Raw genomic sequence first — 14,974 nt, forward strand, 5'->3', positions numbered from 1 at the left:
CTGGGTGGGGGGACACTCCATGCCCAGAAACAAGCTGCTGGTGGGTGGGCCATGTCCACTGTGCTTGGGGACAAGGGGACGAGGGCGTCCCTGCTGCCTTCCCCCGCCAGGACGGCCGTGACGGCCTGCCTGCCTGGGACACTGGGGCGGAGGGTGGGCTGCAGCAAGGCCCCCCGGGCATGTGTGGGGCGACGCCAGGGGCTGGCGCGGGCAGCTCCCGTCAGCGAGGACCAAGGGCCGGGAGAGCCGGCCGGGCGGGCGAGCACAGCTAATGAGCAGATTCCAGAAACCGCCCGGAGTCGGAGCACAAACACAGACGTGAGCGTTGCCCAACTCCGGGCTGCATGGAAAAGGGAGAGAGAGGGAGAGAAAAAAAAAAACAATAAAAAACTCCGCATCTTAATACAAAAATCCTACCGATGTGTCGTGGCACGAAAGTGTTCTCCGCTGCATTTTTCATCTGTGATCTCACGCGCCGGCCGGGTCCGCCCAGCCCGGCCTCCGAGGGCGCGGACGAGCCGCCACCCAGCGCGCACCCACGCGAGGCGGGCCGCGGGGGCGCCCGGGGGCCACACCGGCCCGGAGCAGGGGGCCCTGCCTCGGCTGGAGGAGAGGCGGAGGGAGGGCTGGAGCCACGGAACCCAGACGCCCAGACGCGGCACGGCTGTCAGCAGTGGCCCGGATGCACCCCAGGTGCTGTCGGGCTGCTGACGGGAGGGGGCGGGGACCCCACCGCCCACCCGCGGGCACCGTCTCCCTGTGCCCCCTCCTCCCCGTCTGGGTGCTGGATGCGTTTACGGAGCCGAGTGCCAAGAACAACCGAGTGGAGTCAGACGCAAAAGGGCGTGTGGCCAGGAAGGAGGGGGGGGGCGTCCTCGGGAACTACCCCCTTTCCACAGGAGCAGGGGGTGCCTCGAGGGAGGGCACACACGCTCCCCGGAGGACAGGACCCCGGGACCGACGGGCGGGAGGCCCGGAGAGTGTGAAGGGGTCAGCTGGGGTGACCGGGAGAGGCCACGACGTGCACACAGATGTCCCCCACTCACCGGCCTCACCCCCCACCCACACCAACCCCAGCTACGTGCTCCAGCTCTGGCCTTGGAAGTGCCCGTGCCTCAGTTTCCCCACCTGTAGCGGGAGCGGAGTCTTTCCCGCCCTGGACCTGAGGCGCGGAGGTGCCCTGGCCGAGAAAAGTCCCTGGCACCTGGTACCCGCTCTGAGCACTTGATAAAATCAATCAACTCCATCTTCATTTAGAAGAAAAGGGGCAAAGGTTTCCAGACACCGTGGCGGGGGAGGCTTCCAATCGCCAGGGAGTGCCAGGGACACCGGGCACGGGGGCATCCCCGGCGCCCAGGAGCCAGGGCCAGTCTCCCCTGGTGGGGGAGCGACCCCCACGCCCTGCTCCCCCGGGGCCAGGGAGGGCTGCCGGGGAAACCAGCCAACTGTCACCCCCACCCCTGCCCAGCACCGGGCAGAGTCCGGCGGGCAGCAGGCTCGGGTGGGAGCGGAGACCCAGAGAGCTGGGCTGCAGGGGGACGGGCCACAGCTGCCCGTGGCTCAGCCTTTCTGCCATCGACCACCCGGCTCATTCAGATATTTCCTCTCTCACTTGCTTTTAAAAAAAAAAAATTTAATGTTCTCTATAATTCATCCGTCCCAGAAGATAATCGATAGCGCCCGTAATGAAAATCTGAGCCATATTTTATGATCCGCTGCGTGCAGAAAGGCCCACATCAGCAGGTCCAGCCCCGGCGCTGTCCTGCCACGGCTGGGCAGCAGCTGGCCCTGCCCTCGCCTCGCCGGGTGGCTGTGGGCTGCCCAGCTGGACACTGCCCGTGGCTGAGGCCCCTGACCTTAGATCCTCCCCGGCCAACGCAGGGCTTCCTGGCGCCCAGACCTCCCGGCCTGGACTCTGTCCGCCCGCAGTCCAGGCCACGTGTCCCTGGGACCCTCTGGCCAGTGGAGGGGGGTCCTCAGGGCTCATCCTGACTCCCTCGGGCACGTCCCTCCTGGCCCTGGCCGCCCCGTGGGATGCAGGGTGTGGCTGCGCCGGCCCCCAGGGAGACTGGGGGACCCAGAGGGCAGCTCCTCCTGCCGGCCTCTCACCCTGGCCCTGGCCCCACCCCTGTCAGCCAACCAACAGGAGAGGCCGAGATCCTCCCAAAGCCCCCACGGAGCAACGCGACCGACAGGAGCCCAGAGGGAACCGAGACCCCCGAGGTGGACGCCCAGCCCAGCTGGACTAGTACACAGCCCCGAACACGCCCGAGCTGCGAGGGTGCCTCTGGGGGTGTCCTTGGGCCATCTGGGGCGTCTGGTTAGCCACAGAAGGCCGTGGGGGAGTGCGCAGTGCCAGGGGTGGACCCCGGGCTCGGCCTGTGCCCCGGAGGCGCCGTGACCCCTCGTCCCATCCCCCCAACCCCTAAGCGCATGAGTCTCCCCCGAGGCCTGGGCAGCCGTGCACCGGCCACGCTCCCGGGAAGTGGACACTGGGGCTCAGGGACAGCCCCAGGGCACGGCCCGGGCCCGAGGCTCCCCTATCCCAGACCCACACTGCGTAGTTGCAGATTTTCCTTACACTTTAAAAAATAGGATTTTTTTTCAGCTAAACAAAGCTAAAACAGTGTAAGAAATACGGTGGGGAGAGGGACAGTGGTCAACAGTGGAGTAAACCTTTGCACATCGCTAGAAAAACTGGTGTAGCAGTATTGCAAGAACAGAACAATTATTTCTACATAAAAACAGAATTTTTTTTTAAACAATCATTGGCTATGATGGGGGAAAGGCATTTCTTTGGTCAAGACCCTCCCAAGAAATTCCCTTTCTGCAGAAGGGGAGGGGCGTGGACACAGGTGTCCTCTGTCCTTGGACACCAGCTGCCCAGGGACTGGGCCTGCCCGTTTCCCGCCGTGCCACCCCGCACGCGTCCCCCAGAACTCTGTGCCCACTCGGCCTGCTGGCAGGGCCCGGACGGCCATGGAGCCCCGGGCTTGCCCGGTGAGGGACCCCCACGCCCGCCTCCCCACCCCAGCCTGGGCAGCCGCATCGGCAACGAGGGAGACGGAGAGGAAGACCCAGGGATGTGCCACTTTCTGCGCTGGGAGAGACTGAACCGCAGGGTGCTCCCGGGGGTGGTGGCCCTTATTCCCCGCAACACCCCCGGGGCGGGGGGGCAGGGTGATCGCCCCGCGCCCCCTCCTCTGGCTTCCACTCCAGAACCCCCCTCCCCCACGCACCAATTGTTCTGGCCGAGGGCAAACGGCCTAACTTAGGGTTGGGTTCTTCTTTCTTTTCTTTTTTTCTTCTTTTTTTTTCAGGATTATTGTTTTGGAGTGTTGGTTCCCTGCTGTCTGCCATTCCCAATCTCCCTAAAGTTCCCCTTGGATTTCTATATTTTTTGGGTCGGTTTCAGGTGCTTCTCGTTTATCAAACAATCAGTCCTGTGAGGTACAGCTGGGTGTTTCCAGAAATTACATCACAAAAAATCATGCAATTAAAGCGTAAGGGAAAAAAAAACATAGCTCTTGCTTCATTTTGTATTTTAATTAGCGACTTATTGTAAACATAGACTTTTAAAATGGAGGCACCTAGGTAAAGCCAGTAAACAGGTTTTTCTAATGAATTAATTTCACCCCGTCCCTCCCCCTCCTCCTCCTCCTCCTCCTCCTCCTCCTCCTCCTCCTCCTCCTCCTCCTCCTCTTCCTCCTCAGCCCAACTGTCATCTTCCAGATTTTCTTTGCCCTCTTTTTTTTTTTCCCTGTCCCAGTTTTGACTCTTACTCAACACTCACTAGGTGAAAAAGAGTACCCCTGAGTAAAATGCAGACCCCGGCACTCCACGAGGTGATGGTTCCCGCCCCAGCCATCACGGGAGAGGGTGGTGGGCTCAGGGCTGGGGAATTAGAGCGAGGGTCGGCCAAGGTGGCCCCCCTCCCCCTCCCCCCCTCCCGCCTCTGCTGTCCCCAGCCGTGTCCTCCTGCGGGAAAGGGCTGAGGCAGCAGAGGCTGACCCCAAGGCAACAGGCAGGGCAGGGGCGGGGCGGGGGGGGGGGGACTGAGAGCCCAAGCAGAGAGCAGAGAGCGGAGAGCGGAGAGCTCAGGCAGCCCGGTGGCACGGGAGCCGGCAGTGCCAGGAACCCCCGAGGGACGCCAGGTTGCCGGGAGGAAGGCGAAGGGCAGAGGAGGGAGGGTGCCCGGGGGAGGGCGGGTCCGTCCAGGTCACGGAGCACCTTGGAGCAAGGCCGGGGCGGCCACGGCGGGTGGGGAAGCTCATCTGCCTCCTCGGCCAAGCCTGCCCCCCACCAGGGCCGACCCTGCCACGCAAGACGCACCCCGTCCCCGAGGGGTGCCCGCCCTGCTGCCCGGCGGAGGGGTGCTGCCCACCCCACCTCGAGACTGGACGGTGCCTGCAGGGCACCCGGCACCCCCTTCGAGCAGGCTCCCCCCGCCCCTGTCGGGGCCCTGTCCCCAAGGCCGCAGTGAGACGCCCCCTGACCCCGCTGGCTGGCAGCGGCGTGGGGGGGGTGGGGGGCACACCTGGCACCCTCGCGGGGGGGACGGGGGGAGGGGGGAGGAAGGAAGACGCGGGAGGAAGGGGCCGGCCCCGTGTCATCACTCCGGGTGGGAACCGACGGCACATCCTGCCGCGTCGCTGCAATCGGAAAGGAAGGCCGCCATCAAACACGGCCGGGCAGGGCTGCGGGCACCGAGATTAGGGATCTGGAAGCCCATCTGAGGGAGCGGGCCCGGGAAGACAGCAGCGGGATTTAGGGCCTTATCCCGGCTGTCTGGGAAACACCCTGCGCCTCCCCCGCGCTCCGGCAGGCCGGCCCCTCAGGTGTGCGGCGTGCGGGCAGGTAGGGGCAGCCGTGGGCAGAGACAGGAAGGGGGGCGGGGAGGGGCTGGCCGGGGAGCCCTCCGTCGGGGAACAGCTGACAGGTGCAGGGGTGGGGGGGTGCAGGGCTGGGGGGTGCGGGGGCGGGACAGAGACCCGGCCGAAGACCTGCCATGCTGTGCCCCCTTGGCGGGGCCCGGGGGCGAGGCCAGGGCCCGGCAGGACGGACAGTCCCCACGCAGAGACCCCTCCTCGGGGACCAGAGAGGGGAAGCAACTCAGACGCGCCCTCCAGCTGGCCGGGGCCACAGAGGGGCGGGGCCACCCCGCCTGCCCAGAGGCACAGAAAGGGGGTCTGGGCCGCCCTGGACGGGTCAGGGCCGCCCTGGCGGCAGTCCAGCGCCAGCCCCGGGATGCGGGTGCCCTGCTCCCCGGCCGGGCGGCACACCCTAATCCTCCTTCCATTTCCGTCTGCTCTGATGTAATTACAGTTTTGGATGGAAGCTTCCTCGGAGTGTCACCCGCCCCCGCCCCCGCTCCCCGCGCCCTCCTGCCCTCACCTGGGCCCTGCTCCGCCCGTCCACCCACCGCCCGGGGCCCACCAGTGGGCCCGGCCGGCCTCCCCAGTGGCCAGAGGTCCCCAGTGGCCGTGCCGTGCCCTGCCCCCTGCACCCCCAGCCCAGCGAGCCCAGGGATTCCCTGTCCGAGAGGAGCCAGAGCGGAGACGCACGTGGAAGGGGCCCCATCCCTGGGCTGGGCCAGCCGCCACGGGCCCCACAGCCCCCTGCCCTGAGCCTGTGTGGAGCACCCAGTGCCCAGGGTCACCCGCCCCCTCACACCCCAGGGGGCTCCTCGGCACTCCCGGACACGGGCTTCACCCCTACACTCGCTCAGCTGCTCCCCCGCTCCGGCCTGGCCCGTGCCCACAGCTGGAACCCTGGATCTCACACACACACACACACTCATAGCACACACTGTACACCATCAGACACAGAACATCCACAGCACACACATCTACACACAGCACACCATCACACACTCACATATACACACAGCACACGCTCACAAACTCACATATACACACAGCACACGCTCACAAACTCACATATACACACAGCACACTCTTAAAACTCACATATACACACAGCACACACTCAAAACTCACATATATACACAGCACACACTCACAAACTCACATATATACACAGCACACACTCACAAACTCACATATACACATGGCACACGCTCACAAACTCACATATACACACAGCACATGCTCACAAACTCACATATACACACAGCACACTCTCAAAACTCACATATACACACGGCACACGCTCACAAACTCACATATACACACAGCACACACTCACATATACACACTTACAGACACAGCACACGCTCACAAACTCACATATACACACTTCCAGCACACACAGCACACGCTCACAAGCTCACATATACATACAGCGCACATTCATACACACAAGCACTCACACGTTCACACATGCACTCACACACCATAGACTCACACATACACACACAACCACACACCCACATATAGACTCGCACACGGACACAGATACACAGTGCTCATTCACATACACCCACATATATATATATATATGTATATATATATATATACCCCACACTCACATACACTCACATACATTCACATACACACTCACATACACAGATTCCCACATACACACACATGCGCCCACCCATTCACAGGTCCACGCGCCCCCGGCCTCCTTATGCACGCACACCCACCCACAGTGAGACGCCCGCACACAGGGTCGGGGCTGCCGGCTCTCTGCTGCCCCCACGCTGGGCGGGCGGCCAGAGTCCCTGGGCCTGCACTCGGGGGCCAGACATCAGAACACTGTCGGGGTCCCCGGCCCTCGGAAGCGGGTCCTGACGCAGTGCTTGGGGCCACGGCTGCTGATAATTTTTCAGAGATAAACAAACCGGTTTGGAGAAAACAAGAACCAACCTGAATTCTTCACCCAAAACTCAAAATGAAACTCCCCGATCTGCCGCACGCGCCTTCCCCGCCCGCTTTCCAGGACCCGGGGTCCGGGCGGGAGCTGGGGGTCTGCCGGAGGCATGGGGAAGGAACAGCCTGCCAGCCCTGCGGCTGTCGGGGTCCCCGCCCGCCCCGACTTCCGGTGGGGTCAGGGTCCTCCCGCCTCGCTCCTCCCCCACGTTCCACAGGGTGTGTGTGTATGTGAGAGACAGACAGACAGACAGACAGAGACATCTGGTCTACCCATCCTTGACAGCCCAGGGAAGATGACTCAGTTCCCCCAGGGGGGTCATGGGTTAATCAAGGCTCAATGTCAGGACAGAAGGAGGCCAAAGGGCCGGGGAGAGACTCATCCCTGGGGTCTGAGCCACGACAGTCACCTGAGCCAGGCGCCCCGGGCAGGTGCCTGTGTCCCCCCAGCCCCCGGGCACGAGCCGTCTGCGTCCTGCCCCGAGTCAGCCCCGAGCCACTGCTGGGGGCTGCCGCGTCCCGAGTCCCCACCGTGGGGTCTGCTGGGACCCTGCAGCTAATTTACACCCGTCAGGGTTTAAAATAGCAGAGGCATAAATGAAAAGTCCAATTTCTTCAAATTTGCATTGTAAAACCATCCTTCAACTTCCTTGAAATAAATTTTACTATTTTATTAGTGCAAACAAAATGGTAATAAAACACTAATACAGCGCCTTGTATCCAGGGGAAGAGCTAAAATTAACATAGAGCGAGCAGTGTTTGCTATTACATTCAATTACCTTTTTACTTGAGATTTACATTCTCATCCCCTTAATCTCCGTGGTGGTGGCTTCGAGCCCCCCTCCCGGGCTCTGCCCTTCCGGAGCCCCCACCGCCGCTGGAGCCAGGCCTCCTGCCCAGATGGCGCTGCCCTCCCGCCGGGCACCGTGCCTACCCCTTTCGCCACAGCTGGCTCCTGTCAGAGGGGACCTCGCGGCTCCCTGCTCGCCGTGTCCTCACCGCCCGGCTCCGGGGACGCCGACACCAGGCCCATTCCCACACGCGGTGCCCAGCAGGCAGGTGCAAGGGGCATCGCCCGCCGGGCCCGCCAGTCGCCCTGGCATGAGAGGGGGGCAGGCGCACACGCCGCCGGGGAAACTGGCGCCTCTGGTTTGACAGGTTGTGGGAGGGGGTGCCGCATGGCACGGCCGGGACTCGGGGTTGTGGCAGGAAGCTGAGCCGTCCTGGGCCAGCCTCTCGCCTCGGTGGGCGGCGGCTGTCTCGGAAGTGACTCCTGCAGGGGAGGGGGGTGGGGAGCCCAGGCTCTCCCTCCTCTCAACCCCCCGGACCAGAAAACCAACCGCCCAAACACCACGGAGCACCGGGGCCCCGGGTGTCCCAGGGCGGGGGAGGCCGGGTCCCTGGGCAGCGCAGGCCTGGGTCAGCCCTGCCCCGGGCCTTGGCAGGAGCAGCCGGGGACTCGGGGATGCGGCTTCCTCCTCCGCAGGAATCATCTGGGCCGTGAGGACGGAGAGACCCGGGACGCCCTGCCCGGGGCCCGCGGCCTGGGGTCTAGGCCGGACACCCTGGGGCAAGAGGGCAGGTGGGACGCAGGGGGCAGCCCCCCGGGTTCACTCTGCTTGGCTATGATGAACAGGGCACAGGCAGAGTCACACGTCACTCCCAGTCACACACCACGCACGACACGCAGTGCTCTCCCCACCGTCACAGACAGCCCCGCGCGGTCGCCACTGCCAAGCACTCCCCGTCACAGCCACACACACACACGACCGCGCAGCCACACCACACAGGTACTCTCTCAGTCACACCAACACCGTCACAGCCTCACACAGTGTCACACAGCCACACAATCACACTGCGACTCGCAAGTACAGCCACACTGCCACTACAATGCACGCAACAATATACACAACGACACACACAAACCCACGTCCACAGATAACAGCCATCCACACCGCGCCAGACACGGTGTAGCGTCACACAAACACACAGCCCCATCCATACAGCCTCACACCCCACCCCGTTCCCAGCACTCCCATCCCAAGATCGTCCTTCCTGAAGGTTTGGAGGGACGGGGGTCACACCCAGGGGTGCTCAGGGGCTACTCCCGGCTCAGTGCTCCAGTTCCCCTCCCAGCAGTGCTCAGGACCTCTGCAGTGCCAGGCACAGACTCTGGGCCTCTACAGGCACAGCACGAGCCCGAGTCCTTTGGGCGATCTCTCACCCCCTGGAGGTTCTTATAGTGTCTCCTCGGGCCGGGAGGCAGCCCGGGCAGGCCCAGCAACCCTGTTCCAACCCTGGCACTGCGTGTCGCCACCGAGCAGAGCCCGGCGTGACCCTGGGGGTTCTCAGGCACGGCTGAGGTGGCCCTGGAACCGCAGGGCCTAACAGAAGCACTCTGCCCTCAGGACTCAGCACCCAAGCACCCGGCCTAGTTGGCTGGGCACCGCTGGGAGGGGCCCGCGGGCTCTCCGCGTCCTCCTGGGAAGCAAAACCCAAACCAAAGCCGAGAGCACCGTCCTCCAGGAGAAGGGACCCCGGGAACGGCTGGTGGGAACGCGCCCGGGGCCAGCCTGAGCGTCCCCCGCCCCACCCCCGGGCCCCGAGCCCCACCAGCGTGGCGTCCCGCGGGCCAACGGGAGATAGGAATCTTCTTTATACCCAACCGGAAATGAGGGCAAAGGCTGTTGGCAGTTGGGCATTATTGGCCCAAACAGCCACCAGAAACGTCTGGGTTCACCTGAGCCCAGCCCGGGGCTCCTCCCCCACGCCCATGGCGCCCCCAAAACAGCCCTCTGGGAGCACGAGAAACAGGCGTCGAAGCCCACCACCGCCCGAGCGCCCCCACGGCCCAAACGTGACGGACTCTGGTTCGGTTCCAACTGGTCGGGGCATTTTTTTTTCTCCTCCTTAGTTTTTTTTTTTTTCCCCTCCCCACAAGGGAAACAAAAGCAAGTTTGTTGTTGAGACACAAACGTTTCTTGGGTCTTGTCCGAGTTCTACCTTGTTTTTCTTTCCCTTTCTGTCTGCTCCCCCACCCCCACCCCACCCTCCCGGCCGCTCCCCACCTTAAATAAATACAGCACCCGTAGCTGGCACGGGCTGGTAGGCAAAGTACAAACTATCTCATAATTTTATAATTTTTTTTTTTTTTAACACACTGGCCTCGGTTTTGGGCAAAGGACAAAAGCTATTGTTGAACAGCGTAACACGAAGGTCTGAGTCACGGATCCGCCTCGGCTTCTGGAGAGCTCCTGCCTTTCGATTCTGCGGCTGGCACGGCAGGCAGCTCCGCACCCCGCGAGGGACCGTGGGTGCAGGCGCCCGCCCGCCCGCCCGCCCTGCCCCCCGCCCCCGCCCCCGCCGGGCTCCTGCCGGGCCCACATGGTGGCTGGCTTGGGTTCTAATCACAGTGGGGAATTTAGAGAAAATGTTGGGAAATAAGAAGCAAGTCACCAGCGTCCACACCCTCTGCCAGGACATTCTGCGGGGTGACCCTCGGGCGGGTGGGGGCGCACAGCGCTGGCGAGTCCCACCAAGTGTCCAGAGCCTCTGATTTATTGTTAGGGGGAGGGTTGCTGTTGTTGTTGTTGTTGTTGTGTTGTTTTGTGCTTTTTTTTCTTTTTCACTCCAAATTTCCCCAAGTTTTCCCCAAATCATCCTTGGGATTATGACTGGGCTCTGAAGTGTGGCTCCCTCCTGGCTCAGGCTGGGGGCCCCCCCCCAGAGCAAGAGGGGGAGAAGGGGCCGGAACCTTTCTTTGAGCCCAATCTGCTAACCACAGGGTTTGATTCCAAGGGAGGGGGCTTTGCCTGAAGGGTCAGGATGGCGGGGTGGGGGGTCACCCCAAGTTGGAGGGTGTGTCTGGAGGAGGAGCTGAGGGACCCCAGGAGCCCGGCTGCCCGCCCGCAGTGGCCGTGACCTCTGACCTTCACCTCCCAGGTAACCCACCCCCATCATGGAAGCACACCCCCCCCACCCCGGGCTGGTGACGAGGCGACCCCGTGTTCAGATGTATCTCCGAGCACTTAGCGCCGACTTTCATTCTCTCATTACCCCAAGGAGAGCAGCTCACTCGGGAAAACGGTACAAATATTCCCATTTGTCAAACGCGAGGAGGAAGTGAGTTAAAAGCAAAAGTCTACCACTTAACTGAGCAGAACCAGCCAGAGAGAGGGCGGGGGGCTCTCCCCCCCTCCTGGCCCCCCAGGGACCCCACGCCAAGGTGATGGCGGGGCCAACCCCGCTTCAGTGAGGCCAGGAGCCCTTCTCTTCCAGGGGACCCCGGCTCAGAGACCCCCCCTCACTGCCCCTGGCCGGCCCGAAGCGCGCCCTCTCCGTGGCCGTCACGTCAGGCCCACGGAAAGTGCCCAGAGCCCCCAAGGGCAGAACCGCACAACCGAGACACCAGGCCCAACAACCGAACGCGACCAAGCGCCACCAGGACGAAGCTCCGGGCCTGCGAGCGGGCAGGGCGGGGGCTGGGGAGCCCCGGGAGACTCTCCCCTTCCCTCTCCACTCGGGGACTCGCTTCTCCCAGGATCAGAGGAAGCGCATGGGGGTCACGCCAGCCACTTTCGACTCCTTCGCCCAAACTCGGGGTGCGGGGGGATGGCCGCGACTGCCCCCCCCAAGCCGAGCCTCACCCCTGCCTTGGTCTGCCCAGCCCGCCGACACCCCTGCGGGACCCAGCGAGTCCTCTTTCCTCCTTCCAGAGAGCCCGGCTCGCCCACCGCGGGCCCCCGCCCTGCCCCCGCCCGCCCGCGCCCGCTCTCCCCGACACTCACCTGGGCCTCCTGCCCCTACCCCGGCAGGCCTCGGGAGCACTCGCGCGGCCGGGGACTCAGAGGTCACGCCGGGAGACTCCTGGGGTGGCACCTTCCTGGCAGCCGCCCTCTGGGGACAGGTGCCAGCCAGGCTGCAAAGGCCACCTGCTCCCGGGCAGGGCAAGGGCCACGCTCCCATCTGCCGCGGGGAGGAGGCGCGGGTGAGGCCTCCGGGGGCTGGGGGCCGGCCCCCTCCTCGGGCCCAGTCCAGGGGCGTCCCGGACCCCCACCCGGGGCCTCAGACGCGGTGTGGGGGGGGTGGGCAGAGGGACGCGCCCACCCTGTTCTGGCGAGCACAGCCTGCGGGGGGTTTTGCAGGAGGAAACTGAGGCTCGGGGCCGTGGACCCCCCCAAGTTGCAGTCGAGGCACTCGGGGACCAGGGACCCCCCCACCCATGCTTCCTTCACGCCCCAGAGGGGCTTCTGCGCTCTCCCAGCTGAACTCCAGACCCTGCCCAAACCTTTCCCTAGAGGGGTCACAGAGGGGCCCGCCCCCAGGGCAGCACGACACCCTCCAGATCCGGCCTCCGAGACCCCCAGGGGAGGGGGGGCCAGGCTGGAGACACGCCATCTGGCACGGGCCTGGCAGGGAGGGGTGAGCCTGCGCGCCTGACATCTGACCTCTGACCCCCAGGACAGGATCCGAGGGGAGGGCTGAGCACCGGAGACCCGGGGCCAGGCTCGGAGACAAGGAAGTGCCCGTGTGGGGCGGGGGGCTAAGCGGCCCTCGAGCCCCCTAAAAGAGCCGCCCTCTGGGGGCACGTCCCCCCTCCCGAGAAGGTGGAGACCCCGCGGCCAGGTGCGACCCCGAGCACAGAGCCAGGAGCGACCCGGATGAAGTCGCCGGGTGTGGCCCCCAAGTCAAAAAATAAACCCACGGACAAAAAGGAGAGAAAACTCAGCCCCCCGGGGCCCCCCACAAAACCCAGGATGCAGCAAGCACTCGGCTCCGTTCAGGCTGGGGGGTGTGGGGGGGCGGGGCAGGGGCCAAGGCGGCCCCTCCTGAGCGTGGCCCCCCGGGCAGGGAGGGGGTCGCTCCCTTCCCAGGCCCTCTGCAGTGGCCCTGAGGGAGGGGCGGGCTGCTGGGCGCCGGGCTCGTGGCCTTTCACGGGAGAGCCCGGCACAATGGCCATCAGCAACGCGGGGCAGCGGCCAGCGGCCGGGAAGCCACGCACGCTCGGCCTCCGCCCCACCCCCACCGGCCCCCCGCCAGAGGCACCCCCGGCTGGCCCCCTGCTAATACTCGGGCTCTTTCCTTTTTCAAATGCAGGTTGGCAGAGAGAGACAGAGACAGAGACAGAGAGAGACAGAGACAGAGAGAGAGGGAGAGAGAGGGAGAGAGGGAGAGGGAGAGAGAAGAAGAGAGAGGGAGAGGGAGGGGGAGGGGGGGGAGAGGGAGAGAAGGAGGGAGAGAGAGGGGGGAGAAAAGGGGGAGAGAGGGGGAGAGGAGGGGTGAGAGGAGAGGGGGAGGGGAAGGGGAGGCCGGGCACCCTGTGCTGGGTGAGGCAGGGAGGGGGCTGCAGCTCTCACGAGGACAGAGACGGTTCCACATTTGCTTGGAGAACGAGGGAACAGAGTGAGGAGGGAGGGAGGGAGGAAGGGAGGGAGGGAGGGTCCCAGGTCAGACCCCAGAGAGAGGACTTGGGCGTTGGGGGCCTCCTTCAAGCCATTCTGGAAATCGGGGTGGGGGTGGCGGGGGCGGGCACCCGGGCTGGGGCGTCAAGCCCGGCCGGCGACCCCAGGGACGGTGGTGCCCGCGCCGACCCCAGGGCCAGAGCACTGGTGAAGGACGCGAGGAGTCCGGCCCTGGGAGCCTGGCGAGCCGACCCCCGCCCCAGACCCGCGGCCACACCTGAGCGGCCCGAGCTTGGGGGGCAGCCGGCGCCCACCCGGGGGCTCGGGCCGGGCCCTCAGCCACAAGCACTGTGGCTCCGGGGCCCACCTGAGGCCCGGGCGCGGCGTGGGTCTCTGTCCTGGTCTGGGGGCTCGCTCGGGCGGGCTGTGCCGGGACAGACGGACCCCAGGACCCCCAGGGTGCCACAGGGGGAGCCCCCGCCCCCGCCCGACCCAGGGACTCGGACTCTAGTTCAGAGCAGCCACAGGCGCCGGTGGCTCCCAGACGCCTCCACTGCGCCTCCCTCCGGGCCACTGCAAGCACCCCGCCGAGCACCGAGCACCGAGCACCGGGGGCCCGCACTGTCGGGGCTCCAAGGCCCGCCCCAGCCCCACCGCCCCTGCCTCTTCCTGACCTTTCATCTGGCCCACCCCACCTCCTCCTTCCCCACCCTTCCTCCCCCCGTCCTTCCCCTTCCTTCCCCCTTCCTCTCTCCTTCCTTTCATCCTTCCTTCCTTCCACTTCCTTCCTTCCTCCTTCCTCTCTCTTCCTTCTCCCTTCTTCCTCTCTCCTTCCTCCTTCCTCCCTTCCTTCCTCCCTTCTTCCTTCCTTTTATCCTTCCTTCCACTTCCTTCCTCCTTCCTCTCTCCTTCCTTCTTCCTCTTTCCTTCCTTCCTTCCTTCCTTCCTTCCTTCCTTCCTTCCTACCTTCTTCCTTTCATCCTTCCTTCCTTTCACTTCCTTCCTCCTTCCTCTCTCCTTCCTTGCTCCTTCTCTCTCTCCTTCCTCCTCTCTTCCTTCCTTCCTTCCTTCCTTCCTTCAACCAACCTATCTTCTTCCTTTCATCCTTCCTTCCTTTCACTTCCTTCCTCCTTCCTCTCTCTTCCTTGCTCCTTCCTCTCTCCTTCCTTACTCCTCTTTCCTTCCTTCTTCCTCTTCTTTCCTTCCTTCCCACCTTCTTCCTTTTATCCTTCCTTCCTTTCACTTCCTTCCTTACTCCTTCCTCTCTCCTTCCTTCCTTCTCTCCTTCTTCTTCCTCTTTCCTTCCTCTCATCCTTCCTTTCACTTTTATCCATCCTTCTTTCCTCCTTTCCTGTTTCTCCTTTCCTTCCTCCCTCCCTTCTTTCCTCCCTCCCTCCCTCCCTCCCTCCTCCCTCCCTTCCTTCCTTCCATCTTCCGTCCCCCCTCCCTTTTCTTCCTTCTTCCTTCCCTCCCCTCCCTCCCTCCCTTCTTTTCTTCCTTCCTTCCTTCCTTCCTTCCTTCCTTCCTTCCTTCCTTCCTTCCTTCCTTCCTTCCATCTTCCCTCCCTTCTTTCTTCCTTCCTTCCTTCCTTCCTTCCTTCCTTCCTTCCTTCCTTCCTTCCCTCCTTCCTCCCTCCCTCCCTCCCTTCCTTCATCCCTTCCTCCCTTCCTTCCTTCCTCCCTTCCTTCCTTCCTTCCTCCCTTCCTTCCTTCCTTCCTTCCTTCCTTCCTTCCTTCCTTC

This window comes from Sorex araneus, chromosome 5 (genome assembly GCF_027595985.1).
Source record: "Sorex araneus isolate mSorAra2 chromosome 5, mSorAra2.pri, whole genome shotgun sequence".
In the NCBI taxonomy this organism is placed as follows: domain Eukaryota; kingdom Metazoa; phylum Chordata; class Mammalia; order Eulipotyphla; family Soricidae; genus Sorex; species Sorex araneus.